The sequence below is a fragment of the Diabrotica undecimpunctata genome, unplaced genomic scaffold (assembly GCF_040954645.1).
Source record: "Diabrotica undecimpunctata isolate CICGRU unplaced genomic scaffold, icDiaUnde3 ctg00000578.1, whole genome shotgun sequence".
Taxonomy (NCBI): domain Eukaryota; kingdom Metazoa; phylum Arthropoda; class Insecta; order Coleoptera; family Chrysomelidae; genus Diabrotica; species Diabrotica undecimpunctata.
The window spans coordinates 219,068-242,641 of NW_027311891.1; positions in this window are offsets into that span (position 1 = coordinate 219,068).

The following is a 23,574-nucleotide window of genomic DNA, read 5'->3' on the forward strand; positions in this document are numbered from 1 at the left end:
ATACCTATTTTAATGCTAAATTAAACAGTGTTGGTGCAGATCCATCCAGGACGATTTAACAATGATTAAGACATGAGTATGGAAAAGACAAACAATAGACAAGAAAGGATGGAAGAATGTTTTGAGGCCAGTCAGGGCTCGCAAAGGACTATAGCGCCTGCTGATGATGTTGATGGTATTTGAAATGGGTCTGTAATCTGATGTTTTATCTATATCTGAGCAACTGTGTTCATCATCGTACTTCGTATGACCATAACTATTTTGGGAGGTATCATATTCTCTTCATTTTCCATTCCTTTCAATAGTTTATATTTTATGTATTTTATATCATGATTGTTATAATTTTCGGTTACTTCAGTTATCAAAGATGAAAAATCCACTAAATCTCTAAAAATTATACGAACAAGCTGCATTTTGCTAATAATGTCAATTGTGGGAACCGAAAAAAGAAGCCAAAAAGTTTACCAATTTTACCTTCCGGTAGCAGTTTTTTCAAATATTATTTCCAAGTTTGTTTACTTTTTGGTTTTTATCCTTATTCTATTTGTTTAATAAATTTATATGCATTTAGTATTTCGTATTTTGTAGTTTGTCTTCTTTAAAGTTTACTTTCCTGTTTCCTTTCCCATATTATATGTTTGTTTATGAATTCTTTTTGTCTAAACAGTTTATCAGCTATTCATCTTTTTTGTTTAAATACCATTTTTTTTTCGTAGTTCTTCTATAGTAATATATTTTATCTGCTTTATTTTAGTCTTCAATTGACGCCTTGTATTCATCATCAAACAAATTGTAATCTTTTCTCTCTTTATTTCCTAGCATCGATTGTGGTACAGTTAATGTGGTTCTTCTTATTAGGTCCCACTGGTCTTTTAGTATCTCTTTTGTTTTAGTTCATATTCAGTCAGGTTTCTTTTTATTTCCTTTTTAAATTTTCAAGTTTCGGCTCTTTAAGTTCCATCTTCTATCGAAGGTTGTAAATCATCATGGCCGTGCGGAACCTGCACTACTGCATTCAAACCATTTCCTTAAGTTCTTTAAAGGCGCCACCAAAATTTAAAGGCGACTATGTTTAATTGTCCATGCTTCCAAGCCATCAAGAAGAGTAGTGAATACGTAACATCAAAGCATTCTTATGCATAGTCCTAACCTTATATCCCGACAACAAAGAAACGTTTTAAGTTTACCGAATGATGCACGTGCTATTTTATTACGTGTTTTATTTTCTATGTTTATTCTACATTTAACGTTATCCATGTTCCTAAATATTTTTAGGTATCCACACTCTCAATTACAGTATCCCCAACAATCAATTGGATGTTTGCATCTGCTGATTTAGTCATGATCATGATTTAGTTTTTTTTTTTTCAAATTCATCCTTGGTCCGTACTCATGACAGCATTCATTAAGTCGTTGCATTACGTTCTGTAAATCATTGTTGTTATACGTCATTACTACTGGATTGTCTGCAAAACGTAAGTTATACAAAACTTCTCCATTGATAGATATACGTTCTATTGAATCTGAGAGCGCTTCTTTAAACACCGTTTCTCTGTAGACATTGAGGAGTAGTGGTGACAGCACGCAACCCTGGCGGACTCCTATCTGTTTTTGATATCTCGGATGATCTGATTGTCAACTTTTACCTTGGCAGTTTGATTCCAATATAGATTAGATATAATTTTCACATCACGACTGTCAATATTTTTCCGCTTTTTAATATTACACACATGTCCAAAATTTTGGAATGCGTAGAAATAATATATCTACGCCTATTGTGGTGTTAAAACTGTTGTTGATATTCATTCTAGAGCGTTTTTAAATAAAAATGATGAAAAATGAATAGCTTTTGTATGATTTTGGTCACATTCAACTAATTAGCGTATTTAAACATTATTTCAGTGTTTGTTTAAATTTGAATTAAGCCGTTTAAATATGCCTAGAAACTTGATATCTCATTTTGCCAGATCTAGAGTAATTGCTTTGTTACAACAGGGCTTTAGTCAAAGTTATATTGCAAATATTGTTAATGTTAAGATACAGATGACGTCAAGGATCGTCCAGAAGTCGATGTACAACAGCAGCACAAGACCGGCAAATAACATTGTTAGCTCGTAAAAATCGTCTGGAATCTACAAGTGGTATATCCAGAGAAATTTCTAGGCTTCAAGGACTGAATATTTCATGGCAAACAATAAATTGCAGACTAAATTCTGTAAATTTGTATCGTAGAAGACCGCTACGTGTTCCTAAACTAACCTACCAAAACACAATAGTAAGGTTGCAATGAGCTAGAGAAATGGTGCATCATGATCCTAACTAGAATAACGCGATATTCTCCAATGAGTCAAAAATTGGCTTGGTATCTGATTTGCGAAGAACACTGGTTTGAAGGGCCCCAGGACGACAAGCCCGACAAGAAAGAGCCCAACCGCGTGTCCCATTTGAAGGTGGCGGTATTATGGTTTGGGGTGGTATTATAAGTGGTACACGGACGCCACTGCTGGTACTGGAGAGAAGAGTCGCTAGAGCTATGTACATCGAGGAAGTTTTAAATCCTGTCGTACGTCTATTCCAAGGGGCAGTAGGTGATGAATTTGTGTTTATGCATGACAACGCACCTCCTCATCGAACAACAGCAGTACAACATTTTCTGGAAGAGGAAGGAATATCTATATACCAGTGGCCCTTGAATTCCCCTAACATGAACGTTAATAAACATGCTTGGGACATTCTCAAAACACGCATCAAAAAGCGAACCAATCCCCCTATTACACTTCGAGAACTAAAAGATGCTGTTCGTGAAGAATTGGAGAGAATTCCGCAAGCCCAGCTCAACCAGTTAATGGACAGCATGCCAAATCACCTACAGGCATGCATACAGACCAATGGAGAAAATATTAATTATTAGTTCGATTAAAAATTATTTTTTTCTATACTAATTTATTATAAAATATAAGTTGTACATTCTAAGTTTTTCACTTTAAGAGAATAAATAATTTTTTTGCATTTTGTTTATCTTATTTTGAGATTTATTTAGTACTGTTAAAAATTAATACAAAATGATGTTTAACTATTTAGAAGAGTTTATATATAAAAATCAATAAAAATATGAAATATACCAATATTCCAAACTTTTGGACATATTTGTATTTCTATAAGCTTTTTATGTTTCTTATCAAGTGCCTTTTAAAAATCTACAAAACATAAGTAGATTTTCTGATTCATATCCATGCATCTCTGAGCCAGCACATTCAAGCCGAACAAAGCATATCTTGTGCCCATACCATTTCTAAAGCCACATTGTGTGTCACAAAGTTTATATTCAAGAGTTTTAACAGTTCTAAAACCCACATTGTGTATCACTAAGTTTATATTCAAGAGCTTTAACAGTTCTGCTGTGTATTATTTTCAAAAAATTTTGTGTGACTGTGTGAAAAAGTGTTGATTGCAGACATTGTCTGGGGAATGTGGAAGACTGATTTATTAGATTAAAGAGTTTAACCAATACATCAATAATATCTTCATCAATGAGTTTAAATAATTCGATGGGCACATTATCTGGTCCGGTAGCTTTGCCCTCTTTTACGTTTTTGATGGCACATATGACTTCTTCGCGTAATATTGGTGGTTCGGTATCCTCTGTGGTTTCTAATGATAGTTCTTATATTTCATCATTAAATAGCTTTTTGATGTAATTGGTCCAGTGACACAATATTTTCTTCATATCAGTAACAATATCTGCTTTATCATTTTTAAGGATATTCGTCATTGTGCTTTTTTTGAACCAGTCTTTTTTTTATATTTTTCTGTAAATTAAAGCTATTATATTTTTTATCCAGATCTTCTATTTTCTTGCCTCTGTCAGAGAGCCACCTCTCTTTTGCCTCTCGAATTTTCTTTCTGATGTTTTTCTGAATCTCTTTGTATTTACTCAGGTCTCTTACTTTATGTTTTATTCGTTCTTCCATAAGTTCAAGAATTTTTACTGTCATCCAAGATTTTGTTTTTTTCCCAAGTGGTTTTGGGGTTTCTTTTTCTGTTGCTTCTATAACTATATTACTATATTTCTTTTACATAATAGTTTACTACAACAAACATTTTTCCAAACAACATAAAAATAATATATTAAATTAAGCCTTAAGCTAATCTAAAATATTTATTCAAAGAACAATTAAAATGTTTCCAAAACAATTTGTTTCTGTCGGGATAAAGTAGATTTACTAATGAAAATACTAAACAGAGAAAACTTTTTCATGTTATTTCCATTTTTACGACTGCAACTTTTACGAGCAATCTCTTAATCAAATTTGTAAACTTTTACCAAGTTTGTATTTCTAGTGGCCTCACTTATTAGAAACTTTCTAAATTTTTGTGCTGCGGTACAAAGCTTATTATTTTTTATCATGAAAGAAAACGGACTCAAGCGTACTTCTTTTTACAGCACTCTTTAATTCAACAAACAAATTATTAACAAAATAAAGCTAAAAATATAGAAAAAGAGAGGATAAAGCCGCTTTGTCGCATTTCTACACTTGTTTTAGTAATTCTTAAGTTAGCTTTCTTTTATTACTGTGAATAATCTAATTAAGTGTCTCTTTTATGCTAATCGTATATTGGTTAAATGGTGTTGGATCTCTAGTATTTTGTTTTTATATTGACCGTTTTTCTATTTCTAAATACTGCTTTTATGCTTGAATATAGCTTATAAAATCTAAACTATAGTATCAGTCAATTAATAGTTAAATTGAGATTACATTTTTGAGAGGACGCAATTTTATTTTTTTTTATGTGTGGGGGTGGTTAGTATAAACATAAGTATCTCGTTTATAAATCTATATTTGTAGCAAATTAAATTTTCTACATCTTTACTTTTCGTAGATTTAAACATAAAAAAGTTTTATTTAAACGTTTATAATTATTTTAGGCTTTTGTATTTCAAAATAATCACTGTTTTACCGAAAACTGTCAATTTTGAAATCCGTTAGTGTCATGTCTAATTGGCAAATCCTTTACGTGTTTGGTTCATACGCTGGTGGTTGTGAGTTCGAATCCCAAGTGTGAATTTTTTTTTATTTTTGAAATATTTAAAAACCTCACGTTAATCTTATTAAATATATGTAATATACGCAAAAAACATAAATTTTAAAATAAAATGAAAATTTACAACATAATCCGAGTTGTTGATTTTTTATTTTTATCTTCGTAAAGTAAGTTATGTATATTGGCAGTTTTAAACACTAATGAATATTAGATTTTAATTTATATTGTATTATTATATTGAATTATGTTGCAGTGTATTTATTGTATTGTAATTTTTATATTAATAACAAAATAAACAATGAATTTTACTGCAGAGTATGTGTAAAATTTTTTTTGCATTCAACTCCTTTTATACATATATAAAAATAAAAAAATATATTTTCATTAAAATATTGATACTATACTCCTATTACAGGTCAAATGTTTATATACAGCAAACGATGCACCATATACCTATATAACTAATTCTTTTTCTCTTTCTGCTCTCTCTTACCTATAGCATTACATATGTAATGATTGTGCAGATTGACTCCTATATAAATTTTTAACGGCGAACGCGTGTATAGAAGTATAACTTCTACCGGCAGTCCCACTGGACTGCCACACCCGTTTCTTTCTTTTGGCTTATATTTTTTTTAACGTTTTACAATAAAATAACATCATAGCAATATTATATAGGGTTTTTCATAGAGTAAATATTTTAACCCTTTAAGTATCCCTGGTATTACCCTTGTACCACACATTTTCGCTAGAGTAAATGAGTAGTACGAAGTAGATTTCTACCTATTTACATCTATACTTGTATTTTAATAAGTAATGCATAGACGGCTCTGATATCGGAAGGTTTACTCAACTTGTAAACATTGTAGCGGTACAACATTTGTACCAGTGGATTCTAGTGTGCTTCTTTTTTGCAATTAGCACGAGGCTGAATCTGTTTTGTTATTTTTTCATCAAAATTTGACCATTGAGGATTGCTATAAAAGGTAAGTGTTTTTTATTACCAATATAAGGATACTATACAATAGTTTCAGAATAAAAAATATATATCAAAAGTAAAGAAAATTTAAAATTATTTTGAATATGATATTTTAGAAAAATGTAACCTCAAAATTTCCTCTAAAATATAAATATTTATAACCATCACAAATATGCTAAATTGGTTGCATATGTTGTGTTGGTCATTTTTGTACATTTTCGTTATATATAATGAACCAATCTATTTGCGCTCAGCAAATATTTTCCACAATACCTCAACACGCATGTTTTTTTCAGATGTCCGAAAACTATTCTGATATATAGTATTGGAAAAAGGGCCTTACAACTGAACAGTTAGCCAAAATATTACATAAAATAACGGATGATCAAGCTGAACATTCCGAGATTAAAGGGCACTCAGGTGCTGAGGATGTAGTAGAACTTGACACACCATCAGAAAGATCTAGCAGAAGTTCGTCTGCAATACTGCCGTCTACTCCCTCTGGAAGTCGTACAGCCAAAATAGACATAGACGAACCCCTACGCAGAAAACGTAAAAAATCTACAATTTACGACTTTTTAGAACACGAGGATTCAGATGATTCTGTAGCAGATAGAGATTACCAACCCGAAAAACACTCTCAAAACAAAAATATGAATGCTTAATCATCAAGTGAAGATGAAGCAACTTTCGATGTTACCAATGATTTTAAGGGGTGGTCTAAAGAACCAAGAATACCTACTCAATTAAAAATTGTAATTATGCAGGATTCAAGGGTTCGAAAGTGATACCGTCTTCTGAAGACCCAGTAAGTTTTTTTAATGTTTTTTTTTAATGACACCTTACTACAATACATTGTAGAACAGTCAAATCTATATGCTGTCCAAGACGAAAAAAATTTAGATTTGTCCTTCGAAGAATTGAAAGCTTTCCTAGGAATTTTAATTCTAATTGGATTTAATAGTTTACCTTTTATCAAAAAATACTGGTCTGCAGATCCAAATTTTCGTAATGAAAGGATTACTAATATTTTCCCTCTAAAGAGATTTCTTAAAATATTAAGATATATCCATTTGAATGATAACCAACAAATGAAAGCCAAAGGAACTCAGGAATTTGACAAGTTGTACAAAGTGAGACCTTCTATTCAAAAATTAAAAAACACCTTTATGGAATCTTTTTCTCCAAGCAGAAATATTTCAATTGATAAAAGTATGGTTGCCTTTAAAGGAAGGACTACTTTGAAACAGTACATGCCAATGAAACCCATATAGAGGGGTATAAAAATTTGAACATACTCTAGGGGAATGACTAATGAACATACTCTAGGGGAAAGAGTTATACTGAATTTAATTAAAGTGTTGGAAAAAAGGGGTCACTGCTTGTATTTTGACAATTATTTTACCACACTTCCTCTTATGAATAAGTTATCAGAACTAGGTCATTTTGGTTGTGGAACAGTAAGACAAACATGAAAATATTTTTCAAAAGCACCTTTAGTAGATGACAGAAATATGAAAATGGGTAAAATTGATGGAATTGTCTGCAATGATATTACTATAAGTAAGTGGACGGATCGTGGCTTAAAATCTGTGACCGTATGCAGCAATATGCATAATCATGCAGAAACTGGTTTTGTTTTGAGAACATCAAAAACTGGAGAACGAGAAAACATCCGCTGTCCTCAAGCCATTGTAGACTGCAATATGTATATGGGTGGTGTTGATAGGTTTGACCAACGAATACAGACATACTCAGTAGCTTGGAAAAGTCGTCGATGGTGGATGGAAGTATTTTATTACCTTTTTGATGCATCCATAGTAAATTCTTATATAATTTATAAAGAGTCCCTTAGGCAAAGTAACAGTAGAAAAAAAGCAATATCTCACCTTGAATATAGATCCAAATTGGCTACCAGTCTTATGAAAGATTTTTCTGCGAGAAAAAAAATTGGGAAGCCAATAAACATGGAGTATTTTCAAAATGTTGGTCATTTGCCGCGGAAAACCACGCGAAGACGATGCCAGCAGTGCTCAAAAAGGGGATTACAGAAGCGCAGTGATATAGAGTGCGTATACTGTAAAGTGGCTTTGTGTTTGGATTGTTTTAAACCATATCATTCAAGTGACTGAACTATTATTTTTATTATTATATTTTTATTTGTTTACTACAATATTGTGCAGTATTTTTGTAAAGTCCTATTCCTATTATTGATACACTTTTTATTATTTGGTTCACCCTATGTACCAGAGAAACTAGCACGAGAACTATTTCTTGATTGAACTCTGGTACAACGGTTGACCACCTTTTTGACCACAAATATATTCAAAATTTAGTAACTGATGTACTAACTATAGTATTCCAAACTATTATCTGAAAAAACTTTGAAAAAAATTCATCATAATAAACTTGCGCCTTAAAGGGTTAACTACAAATTTGTTTAATTCATTAATTTTTATGGATTTTACAGCGCTCCAAAGTTGACCGAGTTCGTGAATACTCACAATCTTGGAATAACGGGTGCAAAGAGTTTTCGCAATATATCTTATAAACCAGCAACACTACATAAAATTGTATTAAACATTATTTGTAGCAAAATAAATTGCCTTCAACTTTACTTCTATTACTCTTAATCGTAAAAAAGTTATAAACAAAAATAATCAAAAACTTTTGAACAAATTTCTATTGGGGTCTTATACTTTTTCTGGTTATTTTACAATAAAAAGAAATCACCCCAATATTATAGAGTGTTTCCAAAGGATAATTTTCACAACAAATGTGTTTAATTAAAATAATTGCACTAGGATTTACACCAATCCGAAATTGACCAGATTCGTGAATACTCATAAGAATACGATAAAACGAACCATTAGGCTTAGTTTTTTATTATATATATTTGTATTCATATAATCTATTTTGCTTATCATCATCATTACTATGGTATTATTAGTTTATTACCAACCTTTTTTCCGATGACCTATGAGTTAGAATCTAGAGGCGAATTTTTTTGAAGTTAGGTCTAATTCACTGACAATTTCCAGACAAGATAATATTGAGCATAATAATTATATATTTAAAAAGTTGTTTTCCAGCAAATGATTTTTATTTTCTTTGATGGTCCAGGCTGCGGTTCAGAATCTAATTCAGTATCAGTAGGAATGTGTGTGAAAGAACGGAAGTTAGAATAATTGACGTCATTGTGGATAATTCATCTTGAAATTCTTTGAATTTTGTATAAGTTGCATCTTGTGTTGGCGGAAGCTATGATAAGTTAAATGTTATTTTGGTAACTGCCTTGACGAGTCATTTGTATCTCATACTGTTAGAGAATCATCTTTATTTCCACCACATAAAGAGACGAAAAAACGTTCTCCAACGACAGTGTGCAAAGAAGACTTGGCTTTCTCACTGAAAAATAATACTGTTTCATAAGCTAACTGAGCTATTTGGGAATTATTAAATTGGTGCAGCATACATTGTAAATAATCTTCACTTTGAAAGAGTAGTATAACGTCGTCTGCATAGCAGAATATTTTAAGTTGTTTTTATTCCATTTGGTATCCTGTTTTAGTTTTTACTTTTTTTATTATTTCATCCATATTCAGGTTAAACAATGGAGGACTCAGGGAATCTTCCTGTCTTAACACATTACCAGCTTCAATATGGTCAGTTAGTTCTTCTTCTACTTTTACTTTTATTGTGTTATTTTGGTTAATATTTTTGATCATTTTGATTATTCCTAAAGGTATCTTTACAATAAGTGTATAACGTCCTTTAATTTAAACCGGTAAAATGCTTTCTTAAGGTCCAAGAAACACATATGCCTAAATAATTTTTCTTGCACATGCCTCATAATAAATACAGCGTCGGTGCATGATCTTCCCCACCTAAAACCTTGTTGTTCGTCTGCTAGTAATATAATTTCATTCAGTTTATTTGTTAATTACTTTGGTTGTTAATTTTAGTGTTGTGTTTGACAAATTAAATCCTCTGTGATTTTCCGGGTTTGATTTGTCTCCCTTTTTAAAGAGAGGCATTAGGATGCTTGATCTCCATTCTTGAGGAATTCTGTTTTGTTCTACATATTATTTTTTGGATTAGTTTTAGTAGTTGTTTGGTCAGATCTAGTCCTCTGTACTTTAAGACTTCGTTCGGTATTCTGTCTCCTGTTGATTTTCTGATTTTTTAATTTCTTTTTCTTTTCTTTTTTTTCTTTACCTCTTCTTCCTCAATATTATTTATTTGTCACCTATTATCAGTTAAAAAAATTAATTTCTACTTAAAATAGACTACAAAAAGTCATCGAGGTTACTTTTTCCACTTATGTCAGAGTTTATATCGTCGAATTCAACAGTGTAGTTTAAAAAAAAAAATGAGATTTGGATGCAAACTTTGTTATATGTCTTAAAATGTTGGTTGCAGTTGCATATGTACCAAAATCAGATGTAAAAACTGCATTTGAACAGTTAGGTAACAGCGACATATTATCGAATGAAGCGCAACCATCAGTCGATTATTTTGAAGAAACTTATATTGGACGCCCACAACAAAGAAATAAAAGAAAACCATTGTTTCCAATAAATACTTAAAATTGTTACAGTAGAGTTCAACATAATTTACATAAAAAGAACAACTCTGTAAAGAGATGGCATTGTGTAAGAGTCTATAAATGAACTAAAAATAGTACAATACCTTAATGTATATAACCCCTCCAATACAAAGAAGACTTATAAAGAATCTGCACAAAGAATAATAAGAGTTGTGAACAACAGATTGCCTGAATTAAAAAATATGAAAAAATAAAAATATAGGGAAAGGAAAAAAAGGCAGAATTTACAAAATAGTCATCAGACCAATAAAGCATGAAAAACTAATATCCATACTTATGAATAACCACAATGATAGTAAAATCATAAAGATAATCCAAACATTATATTGGAACCAACGAGTCCTAGTTCAAATTGATGGGCAACAGTCAGAAGAAATGAAGATCTGTGGAGGAATTAGACAGGGATGCGTTTTATCGCCTCTTTTGGTTAACTAACATTCTGAAGAAATTTTCACACTTAACACACTTAATATTATCAAAGCAGGAGTTACCGTTAACGGAAAATTAATTTACAACTTATTGTTACAAACATGCTCTCGGCATGGCCAGGTAACGGTTGCATTGCATCTCTAATACCCTTCCAGAAGCTTCTCCGTGTATCGAGTGCGAGAGAGAATAACCGGTCACGTAGGCGAACTAGAGGTGGGACAACGCCAGAATATTCTCGAACGTAGTAACTGTAGTATATATATAGGTAACAATGTTAGAAGGAGGTTAGTCGATAAGAGAGTACCGAACTGTAAAGTTATAAATAAATATATGTATATAAATTCGAACCGCTCGTTTTATTTAATCACGCTACAGTGGTGTCAGGTGTGGGGTTTGCAAATAAATTCAGCAGTGATTTTTGAAAAAAAACTTTTGAACTTTTGAAAAGTATTATTCGTCGAGAACATCCGCGTAGTTCGGTTGTGATCTTCGTATAAAAGAACATTTAAAAAGTACGTGTGTACCTGACCAAAGATGCTGCTAGTAGAACTTTCAGTAAAACAGTTGCGTGAGCAGCTAGAAGAACGCGATGAAGACTGCAGTGGGTCCAAGAAGATACTCCAAGAACGACTGAAGACTGTGCTTAACAAGAATGGAGAAGACCCAGAGACATTTCAGTTTCAATCAGCAGAAGAAGCAGTTTTAACGAAAATAATTGATGGAAAATTTGAGAATGTCTCGCAAATGATTGAAGAGAGTTCTAGAAAGAATGATGAGAATGTTTCCAAAAGATTCGACGAGACTTCACAAATTATTAAAGAAGTAGCTAGACAAAACGACGAGAAATTCGAAAATATGTCTAGAAGATTCGACGAAGTATGTAATGAAAACAATGAGAAATTTGAAGAAGTCTCAAGAACATTCGATAAAGTAGAAGAGAAGATCAAACAATTAGAGACCATGATAACTAACACAAAAGTACTACCACCAGTTAATACAATAGCCTTAGATCCGGTAGTGAAAGAAGAATTACCCAGAGACGAAACGACACATAATATGAGATTCAAATTGCCACCATTTGATGGAAAGTCTTCTTGGTCCATATACCTTAGACAATTTGAAGCTATTGCGACAGCCAATCATTGGACAGAACAAGAAAAAGCTGTTTCCTTGACTGCTGCTTTACGAGGTGATGCTGCAGATATCCTAAGATCGATTCCTAAGGGTCAAGAAAAATGTTACCAGACCTTGTTCACTCGACTAGACAAACGTTACGGAGATGCCCATCTACAACAAGTCTACAAGGCGCAACTAAGAAGTAGAATTCAACGAGCAAGTGAAAATTTGCAAGAGTTTGAAGCAGATGTTGCTCGTATAGTGCGGTTGGCTTATCCGGAGGTACCAGACAACATTTTAGAAGAAATTGCTGTAGATACCTTCGTCAATGGGTTAAAAGAAAGTGAATTACAGAAAGCTTTACGACTAGCAAGACCAAAAGTTCTAGATGAAGCGCTCGCTATTGCCTTGGAACATGAAACAGCCAGTCAAACTTCACGGAGTCATCGAGTAAGAACCATTGAAGAAGGCGACGAACCAAACGATGAACGTCTGGAAGAAATGGTACGAAAAGTAGTTCGTAACACGATGCCGAAGAGACGCGAGCCCAGATGTTGGAATTGCGGTGACGTAGGTCATATTCGCCGTAATTGCAAGAAAATGATACAACAGTCGGAAAACTAGAACGGGTCGACAACAAGGGGCAACTGCCGACCTCGAGAAACACAGCCCCCATAGTAACTGTGAACATTACGTCCTCAGGTGGAATTCATAGCTTGTACATAGAGGGTCGTATCAATAATAAATGTAGATCGTTTTTGGTGGATACAGGTGCAACGAGAACTATTGCACGGCCAGAAGTAGTACGAGGCCATCTTAAATTATTGCCTGCAACAGTAAAGCTTAGAACAGCAACTGGTGAGATAATTAATACATATGGCGAGGCTAATATGTCAGTATCCATTGGCCAGACCACAGTGAAACATACAGTATTAATTGCAGAGATCTCCGATGAGTTCATATTGGGGATGGATTTACTAAGGAAAGTTGGGGCTGTATTGAATGTCAAAGATGGAGTTCTCGAGATCAGTGGTGAAGAGTTGCCGTTTCATGAAGACAAAGAAGACGTTATCAGCTTAATAACTACTTGTGACGTAACAATACCCGGTAATAGTGAGAAAATTTTGATGACCAGACCTGATGGTAACTGCCGAGAGGGAAGTTTAAGGATGGTCGAAGATGTGAATAATGCCGAGTTCCTAACGGCAAAAGCTTTGGTGAGAATTCGAGATGTCGTCCCTGTAAGAGTTATGAATTTAAAGGGAAATGCTATTAAGTTAAGTAAAAGAACTTTGATCGGACAGTGTGTTCCCGTGGCTTCGATTTGTTCCATGAATACTAATGAGAAACCGTCGAAATCTAAGTATCCAAAGGAGCTTGTTGAGACGATGATTAAAACGTGCCAAGACCTTGATGATGAACGAACAAAAAAAGTGAAGTCTATGCTGATAGAATTTCAAGATGTTTTTGCCATGGATAAGAAGGATAATGGCAAAACAAGCATAGTAAAGCATAAAATTCATACCGGAGACGCTCAGCCAATCAGACAACAACCTAGACGACTTCCATTTGCAAAAAGAGATGAAGCCGAAGACATCATCAAAGATATGAACAAACAAGGGGTAATTGAACCATCAAATAGTCCATGGACATCACCAGTAGTGCTAGTAAAGAAGAAAGATGGTTCAACACGTTTTTGTATTGACTACCGACAGCTCAATGCAGTAACTAAAAAAGATAGTTATCCTTTGCCCCGAATAGACGATACTTTGGATACACTTTCTGGTTCTCGTTGGTTCTCCACACTCGATCTGAAAAGTGGATATTGGCAAGTAGACATGGAGCCAGCTGATCGTGAAAAAACCGCATTCTCGATAGGATCAGGGCTTTGGCAGTTTACAGTTATGCCCTTTGGTTTATGTAATGCCCCGGCCACATTTGAAAGATTAATGGAGGCAGTTTTAAGAGGTCTAACATGGAAAACATGCCTGGTTTATTTGGATGATGTAATTGTGGTTGGAAGATCCTTCGATGAACATGCCAATAATCTGACAGAAGTCTTTCAACGATTGAGGGCAGCGAATTTAAAGTTAAGTCCAAAAAAATGTCACTTGTTTCGACGAGAAGTGAAGTACTTGGGACATATTGTAGCAAGTAATGGTGTAACAGCTGATCCTGAAAAACTTTCAGCAATTAAGGATTGGCCTGTACCAAGAGATAAACACGAAATTAGAAGTTTTCTTGGCCTATGTACATATTACCGACGTTTTGTTAAAGGATTTGCCAACATCTCCAAGCCATTAACAAAGTTGACAGAAGAAGGCAAAGAATATACATGGAGCGAAGAGTGTCAAAGAGCTTTCGAAAACTTACAAATGGCTCTAACCAGCGCACCGATTTTAAGCTACCCTAGACAGGCAGGAAAATTTGTGTTGGACACCGATGCAAGCAACAGTGCAATAGGAGCTGTTCTCTCACAAATCCAAGATGGACAGGAGAAAGTCATCGCTTACTTTAGCAAAGTCTTGTCAAAACCAGAAAGAAACTATTGCGTTACTAGGAGAGAATTGCTAGGCGTAGTAAAGGCTTGCGAGCATTTCCATAAATACTTGTATGGCAGAAAGTTTCTTCTTCGCACGGATCACGCTGCTCTAAAATGGCTTCTACAATTCCGTAATCCAGAGGGCCAGATGGCAAGATGGTTAGAACGATTGCAAGAATATGATTACGAGATCGAACACAGGGCTGGCAGAGTTCATTCAAATGCTGATGCCCTTTCGAGACGGCCGTGCAGTGCAAACTGTAATCACTGTCTTAAATTAGAAGAACGACTTTGCCCCGTGAGACGAACCACCGTCATTAATGATCAATGGCAGCCTCAACAGCTACAAGAAGCTCAAGCAGATGATCCATGTATAAAAAGAGTATTGGATTGGATGCGTCGAAGTGAAAGACCTTCTTGGCAAGACATTAGTGCATGTAGTCCAGAAGTCAAGTGTTACTGGAGCCAATGGAATTGTCTAGTGCTGAAAGATGATCTTCTGTATAGAACCTTTGAGAACGATGATGGTACAGAAACTAAGCTTCAGTTGATTGTACCTAAAAGTAAAGTGTCAGAAGTATTGCGTCAGTTGCATGACGGTGCATCAGGTGGACACTTTGGTATCACGAAGACTCTGCAAAAGGTTCGAGAACGGTTCTATTGGGTGAACTGTAAAGATGATGTAAGAAGATGGTGCCGGAAATGTGAACTGTGTGCAACCAGTAATGGGCCAGCTGGTAAAAAGAGGGCACCCATGAGACAGTACAATGTTGGTAGTCCTATGGAAAGAGTAGCAATCGACATTGCAGGTCCACTTCCAGAGACAAATGATGGAAATAAATATATCCTGGTAGCCATGGATTATTTTACGAAATGGACTGAGGCCTATGCGATACCAAATCAAGAAGCTGCTACCGTTGCAGAGGTACTTGTTAAAGAATTCTTTAGCCGATTTGGTGTTCCTTTGGAGATCCACTCCGACCAAGGGCGAAACTTTGAGTCAACCCTATTCCAAAACGTTTGTAAATTGATTGGTGTCAATAAGACCAGAACGACACCCCTGCATCCTCAATCAGATGGAATGGTCGAGAGAATGAACCGAACAATGGGTAAACACCTGTCCAAAGTTGTATCAGAACATCAAAGAGATTGGGACCAGCACATTCATTTATTCCTAATGGCCTACCGCTCGGCCGTGAATGAAACTACAGGCCAGACTCCAACCTGTCTGATGTTAGGTCGTGAAGTTCGTTTACCCTGCGACCTAGAGTTTGGCTGCAGACCTTCCGAAGAACATGTTGCAAGCGAAGATTATGTCGACCGCCTGAAGTTAAGAATGAACAACATTCATGAACTTGCCCGACAACACATCCAGATAGCCAGTGACAGAATGAAAGATCAATATGATTCTCGATGCAAGAGTGAAAGCTATGAAGTAGGTGATCTTGTTTGGCTTTATAATCCACAACGTCGTCGAGGCTTGTCTCCCAAACTGCAAAGACAATGGGAAGGTCCATATGAAATTAAAAAGAAAATAAATGACGTAATATACCGAATTAAGAAGTTGCCGTAAGGTAAACCAAAAGTAGTTCACATAAATCGTCTTGCACCATATGCTGGCTCAAATGAAACAGAAGAAGCACGAACCCTTCAACATGAGAGCAAAGATGACCGGCGACCAAGCTTTAATGAATTTATGTCAAATTACGCAGAGAGAAAGAGTGCTAGATTCGGCGTGACCACAGAAGTTCAGCAGGATCTTTTTAGTGTTCCGCATAACGTCTCTCTAGCCCACTGTGTTGCCCAAGATCTTGAGATGACTAAAGGAATCTCATCCGTATTTTATAAGAAATTCGGTCGTTTGGACGAGTTAAAAAACCAGCAGCCTAAAGTTGGAAGAGTACTGAGATTAGAAGATGGTTCTCGATCTTTGTTGTATATGGTGACTAGGAGGTCGTATACAGACAGGGCAAGCTACGAGGATATATGGCGTGCTCTAACTAATTTGAAGAAAATTGTGTGCAATTACGACATCAAGAATTTGGCCTTACCCAAGATAGGCCATGCACTAGATAATCTGGATTGGAAGATTGTCAGAAGCATGCTTGAAGTAATCTTCCGAGAAACCGGCGTACGAATTACTGTGTGTTGCATTAACCCGATGAGATCGTATCCTTCAAAGTCAGTAGACTGTTATTTCTTTCTAAAGGGTTCATGCAGAGCTGGAGAGTCCTGTAGATTCCGCCATCCTGTGCCTACATATAGAGTTGCTGATCGGGACGATCAGATTTAAGAGGGGAGCAGTGTTACAAACATGCTCTCGGCATGGCCAGGTAACGGTTGCATTGCATCTCTAATACCCTTCCAGAAGCTTCTCCGTGTATCGAGTGCGAGAGAGAATAACCGGTCACGTAGGCGAACTAGAGGTGGGACAACGCCAGAATATTCTCGAACGTAGTAACTGTAGTATATATATAGGTAACAATGTTAGAAGGAGGTTAGTCGATAAGAGAGTACCGAACTGTAAAGTTATAAATAAATATATGTATATAAATTCGAACCGCTCGTTTTATTTAATCACGCTACATTATGATATGCAGATGACACTGACCATTGCAACGAGCGTAGACGACCTAATCGAAACACCCAATCGAAAGCTTAAGTATGAATAGTGCTAGGATTATTGTTACTATAAACGCTAAAGGAAACGAGATATATGTTAATTACAAGAAGACCACAAAAAGACACCACATCACATAAACGGTAACGTAATAGAACAAGCAGAAAATATCAGAAATAAACGAATCTACGACAAAAGGACGCGGAAAACAGGAGGCGAGACCAAAGGACGCGGAAAAAAGGACGCGCGAAAAAAGGACGCGCGAAAAAAGGACGCGTGGAAAAAAGGACGCATATTATTAATGAATTACTATAAATAGCTTATTTTAATTGACATTAGCCATTACCCCCTTTTTATCCCCATATGTTATTACAGAAAATGATTCTACCTAACCTAAAATCGGTTACGGTAAGAGTAAAAAGTGAAAAATAATTATATGAAAAAAACTTGCCCTCACATTTTATCGAGGCTTAGGACTAAAATATCTTAAGTAAAATAATAAATACTAATATAATGTTGATTCAAGATTTCTGGTATTGAAACAGGTTAGATTCCTAGAAAATTAATATCAAAAATAAAACAAAAAAAAATAAAATGACAAAAAAATTCCAAAAAAAGCAAAAAATTAAAAAAAAAATAAAAAAAAAACTTGTAAACACGCCAGCTTCTGCTGCCAGTCCTAAGCCTGGATAAAGTGTAAAGGCAAGTTTTTTTCATATAAATATTTTTCACTTTTTACTTTTACCGTAACCGATTTTAGGTTAGGTAGAATCATTTTCTGTAATTATATATAGGGGATAAACGGGGGTAATTGCTATTGTCAATTAAAATAAACTATTTATAGTATTTCATTAATAATATGCGTCCTTTTTTCCACTCCTCCTTTTTTCCACGCGTCCTTTTTTCGCGCGTCCTTTTTTCCGCGTCCTTTTTTATGCGTATTTTTTTCCGCGTCCTTTTGTCGGTATACCGAAATGAACAGGCAAATAGAGATTGCCAGAGCAGCACTTATACGAATAAAACCACTCCTAACATGTATAAATCTTTATTTGACAATACTACGTACCATTCGAGGTTACATATTTCCATATTTTATTATATGATGCTGAGACTTGGCCATTAAATAAATGCAATTGAAAATAATCAGGCCTTTCAAACTCTGGTTATCCCTCAGGGTATTAAAAATATGGACTGATAGAATTAAAAATAAAAAAGTACTAGAGGTGGTTGGTAAAAAAACAGAACTAATCACCACTAACAGCAAAACTGGAATACCTAAAACCAAAATATGAAATTTTGGGACTCATAATACAGATTAAGATTTAAGGAATCAGATCTGTTGGCCGAAGGCAGAATACTTGGTTAAATAATCTACATAATTGGTATCAATTTGGATCGATTGATTTGTTTAGAGCAGCAAGTGCAAAAATAAATATAGCTATTATGATTGTAAACCCCTGTGGGGAAGATGACGCTATAAGAGGAAGAACGCTGATATGTCAACAGTGCACGACAAGAGTTGGAGAGCATTAGTGATATAGAAACTAAAATGTATTATTCCTTGTAAAAACACTATTACACACATTACTATTGAACGTGGTTATCATTACGAACATACCAGGGGAATTGACTATGCTTTGAAGTACTTTGTTCTGGAAACTTTGTGTAACACTTACATTGCTTGCACTGGTACATCCCCATAATTGCATACCGTTAGTGCATACCAGTTTAAGGAGTTTATTTTATACATACTGATAAGGCAAAATATCGGCACAATTACTAATACATTTTTTTGTACTTGAACTTGAGTTCTTGCTTTTTATTGACATGACATGTGTTTTCATGACATAAAAGCATTGACATGACATAAAAGCAGAAAAACAGACAGCCAATAACTATTGAGTCCTTAATAATAAATATTAAAAACGTCAAAAATTTTAGTATATAGTTTGTGCTCATAAATTGTGAAGATAATTACAACATATTGAAATATATTATATTATTTGAAAGCACTTGTATAAATCATTAAGTCCCTGGATTTTTTTGATTCTTTGTGGCACCGTTTCAAAATACCCACTAAATTGTGAAAATCTTATTAAATTAACTCTCGGTGAAAGTATAACCCTTTCTTCCCAGATGGATAACGTCACTAGTATCATATATATGCCAAAAAATTTTAATTTAAAAATAAAATCGACCTTTTTTGAGATTTATCTTCATATATATAAATATATACATAAAAGAAATTTAAAATAACAATCATTATATTTGTTCCTTTCATGTCTACGCCCATGACTACTATATGTACTAAATATTCAATGATAAATAAAATAGTTTGGAAAATTAAATAATGTATAAAATTATCGAAACAACATTAAAAAAGATATTATGATTTTTTCCATTCTTTCATTTTTAAAACCAAAGTGACAAAAATCAGAACATAAGAATTAAAAAAATATATTCCCTCATTGGGATCGAACTCGCGACTTCTGGTCCTAAGTACCTCGCTTCAACTCATTCAACCAGTAACCTTAAATAATAAGGTGGCTAATCAATGTCATTATTTGACAAGAACAATATTAAGATGTCAGTTTTTTAGTTGTATTTTGTGTTTGTGTTTATTTATTTATTTCCAAAAATGAAAAGGTTATTACGAATCATAGAAGTTCCAGGAAAAATATTTATTTGTAAAAGACGGCTAAATGTCTATATCTACCGAATTAATATAAAATGATAATAATATTAATAAATATTAAATATATTTACAAAAGTAACATTTTTATTCTCGCGAAAGAAAGAGAGAGAAAATATATCTTCTGTCTCTCTCTTACCTATATCTTACAAATGTAATGATTTTGCCGATTCACTCCCGTACAAATTTCCAACGTCGAACGCGCGTATAGAAGTATAACTTCAAAAACACCCTTTATAAATTAGTCTTGATGTCTGTTCTGTCTTGAATAACGTTGATAAATATATTTATTCTCTACATATGTAAGGTTTAGAAAGTTTAACTAGAACTCAAAATAAAAACTAAATACAAATCTAAAAACCAAAACTGAAATATTTGGTTTTACAAAAAATTTACTCTTTAGACAGAGTAAACTCATCATTGACAGTTAACACTTAACGGAGATATCGTTCTCTAAATATTTTGTGTTAATTTTTGTCATTCAGTAATAACACAATGTTCAAAATACTCGACATTTTCTGAATTAGACCTCTGCGTTTTAAGCTTAATAAAGCAAGCTACACTTACTGCAGCTTTGAATTATTAAATAGAAGTTGGTGAATGACACGCTGTTCCTAGAATTTAAAATATTGCTTTTAATAAGCTGTTTTAGTAACTCAGGGTAAAGATTTCCTTTACAAAGCCTAGGCGGTATTAATAAAGTAAATTATGGAAACAGTCATTACAAAAATATACTAGTTTTTATCGAATACTACAATAAGGAAATAAGAAAATACCAATGTAATGACCTTATAGTAGAATATTAACTGAGAACTAGGAACCTTCATTAAAAATACATAAGTAGCCACTATTAAATATATTAACAGAGACATAATTGTAATATAAACTTTTTTTCTTACCACCCAAAAAACCAGAAATATAGTACAGTTCTTGCTATGAAAAATAGAATACTCAATATATGCGACGACCAGTTTCTAAGTAATAGTTAGAGCAAATTACTTAAGATATTTATTAACAATGGTTATCCGAAGACACGCCTTAAACAATTAATTTACAACTTCCACTATTATAATGGACCATTGGATAAAGATGCTCCACAAAACTTTACATCTAAAAGATTGCCCTTCGTTAATAATCTAACAAATAAGATTACAGCCCTCTTCAAACCATACAATAACATTGCATGGTTTATAATATGTATGTAATAACATACAATAACAATAACGGCAAAGGTTGCTATATTGGACAGACAAGCCAATGGGTAAAACAACGTTATACGTAGCACAAAATTGACTGCCAAAAAGGCAAAAACACATGCGCTGTTGTCGAACACTTTATCAACACAGGTCACAAATTTGACTATACCAATGTTAAAATCCTACAAACAGCAACTAATTATAAAAAAACGCTGTTTCTGGAAATGTATTATATTACTAATACAAAAAATGTAATAAATTACAAAGCAGATAAGAATCAGCTAAGCAGCATCTACGGCAATATATAGAAATTGAAATAAACTCGTCTAGTCCACTATACACTTTTTGTTGCTCTGTGTGTATATTAACTTATTTTAAAAATTATCAGTCTAATTGTGAAAGTGTAAAACAAATGTTTGTCTTGTCTTTTTTTGTGAACAGTTATACCTCTGTAATAAATATTTATGTAATTTTATCTTAATGTTGCTTATCTCTTTGTTTTAATAAATTTGTAGTGCACTTCTGATGAAGCTAATTCCAGACCGATAGAACCTTACATATATAAAAAATATTATATATATATATATATATATATATATATATATATATATATATATATATATATATATATATATATATGTTACACTTGAAATTTCCGCGAGATTTATATGTGCTCTCTGTAGTTTCCCGGGTTTGACTCCGCGTTAAATAATTTTGGTTTTGATAAAAGCCATTATTTTGACAACGTTTCGGCAAGGTAGCACTTGCCATTGTCAAGTCGGGTAGTAGCGATTAACTTCAAGCATCAGAGCATCAAGCATCAAACAAGTGGTGCCACCTATAATAAAATCGGTTTCTGTCCTTTTGAGCTATTTAAAGAATGTAAAGTTTACACTTCAGCAATAGTGTTGCAAAGCTCTTTATAGCTTTTTATAGCTATAAAAAATATACATTCACAAACATACAACCCTAACTAGAAAAACGTAGATCCCGTGATAGGAAAGAAGCCGGTACTTGAACTCGAAATAACAATTCTCATGAGCCACTCATGCTAAGACCTCATAAAATGACTATGAATATAAATGCTAACGCAGATAGCCTTAGTAAAAAACTTGCAAAAGCCAAACCATGAAAGGTTAATAATTTTCAGGATTCAAGGGTTTGACTGACACCATGTTTCGCGACCACCACGATTGGAGGTGCCATGCAAATAGTTTTCCCTGGATATGGAGTTTGCATGGTTTAAAGGAATCGAGGTTTAGTATATAGCGCCGTTTTATTGGCGGCGGCCGTACTTTAAAGTTCAGGACCTTCCCAGATGGTAGCAACGTCTGCGACAAGTACCCGATAACCCTTCTGCGCAAAGAGGTCAGGAATTTTATGAGTTCCGTCCTGACATATTATTCGCGGATCTTTCTCACATATCCACCCTTTCTTTTTAGCTGCTTTTCGCAAGTACTTAACAAGCTGGTCATGTCTCTAAGTTCGGTGCCAGTGTGCTGCGGAACACTTTTGACGAACGTGGCTTAAACTTATCCCTTTCAGCACCTATGTTCATGTGATAGATTTGATGGGATGCATCTGGTTGGCAGTAGATTTCCTCTCAGCTAAATCGCCAGGGCGCTGGAATCTAAAATCTAAATCTCGGTTGCAAACATAGGATATAATTGTGTAGTGTAATGTTTATAAAATAAAATGCTTATTGAAAATGGCAAATAGCCGAAACGGTTAAGCAATAACTAGGTATTGCTGTACACTGTAATTAGGTGTACTGGCTAACAAAAATCGGTAAGCAAATTAGTCTCTACGTAACTAAGTAGAAAGTTTACGGACTACGCCTCTGTATTTGATAACGACAAAGAAGATTGGTGCGATCGAAGTGGTTTCGGTAAAGTGAATTGAATATCCCAGACGAAAAAGGGAAGAAGCATCTTGAATGTAGGTAACGAGTGAGAGTGGGATTATTATTTTTTAAGCTAATTCCGAACCCCATCCAAAACAGTTTTGATTCTTTTTTGCAGACTTTATAAATGATAAAATAAAACTTATCTTTTTGTGATAATATCGTCTGCAATTTAGTTAAAAAATAAAAGTATTAGGCAATAAAATATGCAGAACGCTCCCCTTTAATATACAGTAAAACCTCTGTTAACCGAAATAATTGGGGGGGAGGCCGTTTCGGATAACAAGAATTTCGGTTAAAAATAACATTGTTTTTTATAATATTCTTGATCAAAGTATTGGTATTAAAAAATACTTTGAGTTGATTTCGTAATGTTTTCTAATAAGTAAATCCAAAATAAAGTAATAAAATTAAGGAAAATGAACAAATTTAACATGCTTTTTTA